The sequence below is a fragment of the Berghia stephanieae genome, chromosome 14 (assembly GCF_034508935.2).
Source record: "Berghia stephanieae isolate SIO BIC M18660-M18661 chromosome 14, UCSD_Bste_1.3, whole genome shotgun sequence".
NCBI lineage: Eukaryota > Metazoa > Mollusca > Gastropoda > Nudibranchia > Aeolidiidae > Berghia > Berghia stephanieae.
Window position 1 is genome coordinate 9744998 of NC_088373.1, and position 5000 is coordinate 9749997.

General features: G+C 36.6%; 1 protein-coding gene across 1 annotated transcript in view; it reads left to right on the top strand.

Moving 5' to 3' along the window:
- The window catches only part of LOC144959619 (high affinity cGMP-specific 3',5'-cyclic phosphodiesterase 9A-like), a 124294-nt gene that overhangs the window by 57155 nt on the left and 62139 nt on the right, over positions 1-5000 (top strand). The gene's annotated exons all lie outside the window — the stretch shown is intronic.

A 5000-nucleotide genomic window follows, 5' to 3' on the forward strand; every position in this document is an offset into this window, starting at 1 on the left:
TACCGGTAGCCAACACACCACTCACAACATGACAACATTGAAGATACCGGTAGCCAACACACAACTCACAACATGACAACATTGAAGATACCGGTAGCCAACACACCACTCACAATATGACAACATTGAAGATACCGGTAGCCAACACACCACTCCCAACATGACAACATTGAAGATACCGGTAGCCAACACACCACTCACAACATGACAACATTGAAGATAACGGTAGTCAACACACCACTCACAATATGACAACATTGAAGATACCGGTAGTCAACACACAACTCACAACATGACAACATTGAAGATACCGGTAGTCAACACACCACTCACAATATGACAACATTGAAGATACCGGAAGCCAACACACCACTCACAACATGACAACATTGAAGATACCGGTAGCCAACACACGTCTCACAACATGACAACATTGAAGATACCGGTAGCCAACACACCACTCACAATATGACAACATTGAAGATACCAGTAGCCAACACACCAATCACAACATGGCAACATTGAAGATACCGGTAGCCAACACACCACTCCCAACATGACAACATTGAAGATACCGGTAGCCAACACACCACTCACAACATGACAACATTGAAGATACTGGTAGCCAACACACCACTCACAACATGACAACATTGAAGATACCGGTAGCCAACACACCACTCACAACATGACAACATTGAAGATACCGGTAGCCAACACACCACTCACAACATGACAACATTGAAGATACCGGTAGCCAACACACCACTCACAACATGACAACATTGAAGATACCGGTAGCCAACACACCACTCACAACATGACAACATTGAAGATACCGGTAGCCAACACACCACTCACAACATGACAACATTGAAGATACCGGTAGCCAACACACCACTCACAACATGACAACATTGAAGATACCGGTAGCCAACACACCACTCACAACATGACAACATTGAAGATACCGGTAGTCAACACACCACTCACAATATGACAACATTGAAGATACCGGAAGCCAACACACCACTCACAACATGACAACATTGAAGATACCGGTAGCCAACACACGTCTCACAACATGACAACATTGAAGATACCGGTAGCCAACACACCACTCACAATATGACAACATTGAAGATACCAGTAGCCAACACACCAATCACAACATGGCAACATTGAAGATACCGGTAGCCAACACACCACTCCCAACATGACAACATTGAAGATACCGGTAGCCAACACACCACTCACAACATGACAACATTGAAGATACTGGTAGCCAACACACCACTCACAACATGACAACATTGAAGATACCGGTAGCCAACACACCACTCACAACATGACAACATTGAAGATACCGGTAGCCAACACACCACTCACAACATGACAACATTGAAGATACCGGTAGCCAACACACCACTCACAACATGACAACATTGAAGATACCGGTAGCCAACACACCACTCACAACATGACAACATTGAAGATACCGGTAGCCAACACACCACTCACAACATGACAACATTGAAGATACCGGTAGCCAACACACAACTCACAACATGACAACATTGAAGATACCGGTAGCCAGTACCGGTGTATATACGCTGTCGGCATAAATTCTTAACTTTATATTTATACATTTTTATACACTTTCCATTTTTAGATGAATAAAGTATATTATTATTATATTACAGCCGCACTTGCTTTTACTTCCAAAATAATCCTAACAAAACTAAACAACAACAACAACAATAACAACAACAACAACAACAAAACCAAATTCCAGATATGTACTGCCAAATTATATCTCGGGGATATGAAAACCTAAGACCTTCCGATCTGAGGGCGAGTATCATAACACAAGACCACATAGCCGCACTCACTTTTGCTTCCAAAATAATCCTAACGAAACTAACCATCATCAACAACAACAACAACAACAAGCAACAACAAAATACAATTCTAGATACTGCCAAACATCCTCGGTGACTCGAAAACCTAGGACCTTACGATCCGAGGGCGAGTGTCATATCACTGGACCTTATAGTTGCACTTGCTCAATAATCCTAACAAAACTAAACATAAAACAACAACAACAACAAACAACAACAACAACAACAACAGCAACAACAACAACAAAATTCCAGATATGTACTGCCAAATTTTATCCTCGAGGACTCGAAAAACCTAGGACCTTCCGATCCAAGGGCCACAATCATACCACAAGACCACATAGCAGCACTCACTTTTGCTTCCAAAAAAATAATCCTAACAAAACTAAACATCAACAACAACAAGCAACAACAAAACACAATTCTAGATACTGCCAAATTATAACCTCGAGCACTCGAAAAACCTAGGACCTCCCGATCCGAGGGTGACTATCCTACCACAAGACCACATAGCAACACTCACTTTTGCTTCCAAAAAAAAAAACAATCCTAACAAAACTGAACACAACAAACAACAACAAAACATAATGTCAAATACTGCCAAATAACCAGATCGGTTCTCTCAAATTGAATTAAATCTTCCTACGACATTCCAGAATTTCAGCTCGCGGCTGCTCAAGATTAATTTAGATTATGTCTTTTGTGTTCTTTTTTTTTTTTTTTTGATTTTTTTGTTTTGGTTTTGTTTTTGTGTGTGTTTATTTCCCGTCTCCATTATCCTTTGATGTAGGTTTAGACGAAAATAGATAATATAAATGTCACTTTGTTTGTTTGCTTGTTTGTTTGGGGTTTTTTTCCTTCACGAACGAGAACAACAGACAACAAGAACCCTAAGATCCTTTTGATCATCCTCATGCCATCAGTTTAAAAAAATAATTCAACTAAAACCCCCATTTTGTTTCAAATGTGATGAATTGATTTATCTGTTTGTTTGTGTAGTTGTATATATATTTCAATTGATGTCAGTGTAAAGGGCTTTGTGTCTGTCTGTTTACACGAGGTAAAGAGTTCTAATTATATGCGCTATTTATTATTATTATTGTTGTTGTTGTTGTTGTTGTTGTTGTTGTTGTTGTTGTTGTTGTTGTTGTTGTTATTATTATTATTATTATTACTATTATTATTATTATTATTATTATTATTATTATTATTATTATTATTATTATTATTATTATTATTATTATTATTATTATTATTATTATTATTATTATTATTATTATTATTATAACGATTTCTTATTTTAAGGAAATGACATCAAGTTTGGAATTGCATAAATAAAATAAAATTTCCATTTATTTATCCCATATGGGAAATTTGTCTTTAGGCTCTATTCCAAGACTAGTCTGGAATAACCCAGGCGTCATCCGCAGTGCAGCGCCGCAAAATCAAGCTAGATCGAGGTGACTTGCTCAAGGCCACACAGCGCAGCGGCGGGTGATCGAACCCGGTAAATTTCGGGTACGGAGCAAAGACCGTACCGCTGAACCATGACGCCCCCCCCCCCAATAAATATCGACCAAGGTCACGTTAGTCAAGGTCAATATGAACAAATTACCGTAAAACAAATTATTTCGATCGTTGGCAATGAAAATTATTTGTTATCACCAAATTACTATAAAAACAAATTATTCGATTGTTGGCAATGAAAATAATAATTATTATTATTGTCAAAATCAAATTTTAAAAAAAATTATACATAAAAGAAGACGGAATTTTTTTTTTTTTAAAACCATCACATTCCGGAAATCAGTGTAGAATGAACTTTATTTTTCCATAACACGATGAGCCTTTCCGCGCGAGAAAGGCTGCATCTTTATGAAGAAACGCGATAATGAAATACTGTTAATTTAAGGTGAAAATGAAACTGAAACACGGCGACGTAAACAAGGAACAAATTAGAGCGTGATCAAGACGGATAACCCTCGGGGAAATCAAGGGCTTGAAAATCGATATACAAAAACTTTAATGAGTTGTATCCCTTGATAAAACGAGCCGTTCACAAACAGGTTTCTGATTTACATTGATAAAGTCCTTGATGGTTGTGGTTTGATTGTGGCGGGAAATAAACAAAGTGAAAATGGTACCTCCTATAGATAGTTCGAAGATGACGTCACTCAGGTCTTTGTTATTGTTTTTTTGCCAACCGCGTTTGTGAGTATTGCTAACTGAACTGTATTAACCTGACTATAAACGTTCATGGATACACACAGTATTGTGTGTTGGTCCGTTATACTCCCGGATGGCAATGTTATGAGCTTCTTAGCCAAGCGCATACTATCTATAGCGCATATATATATATATATATATATATATATATATATATATATATTATGTGTGTGTGTGTGTGTGTGTGTGTGTGTGTGTGTGTGTTTGACCGACAATGGATTACGCCGACTGAAGAAGTGTAAAAAACACAGAAACGAGTCGTCTCGGCCACAAAAATGTGAGTGAAAATTTGCATTATATATTAGCTCTAACCACAATTATCTAGCACTTTTGTACCCACAAGTACCCACCAACACCCATAAATATATATATATATATATATATATATATATATATATATATATATATATATATATATATATTATAAAAACAACAGCCATAAAATAATAGTAATCAACTTTTTGGTAAACGGAGCTATTTATATAAAATAATCAAGTATAATTAATTATGATCAACATCTACAATATTGTTTCAAGCATTCGCTCTCATATCTGATGAGAGCGACTGCTCGAAGCAATATTGTAGAAGTTATCATAATTATACTAGAGATACATATATATATATATATATATATATATATATATATATATATATATATATATATATATATATATATATATATATATTCCATGAGGCATTCCATGAAGAAATAGTATTGATAATTCATGAAACTAACATTTGATATCGACAGGAATCAGCCTTGTTGTCCAAAAACTACCAAAGTGAGGGGTAGATAATCTTACCCAAGGGGAAAAAACCCCACAAAATGTGAGCCCAATATGATACCGACTGGAGGTGGTGGGTTTCACAAAA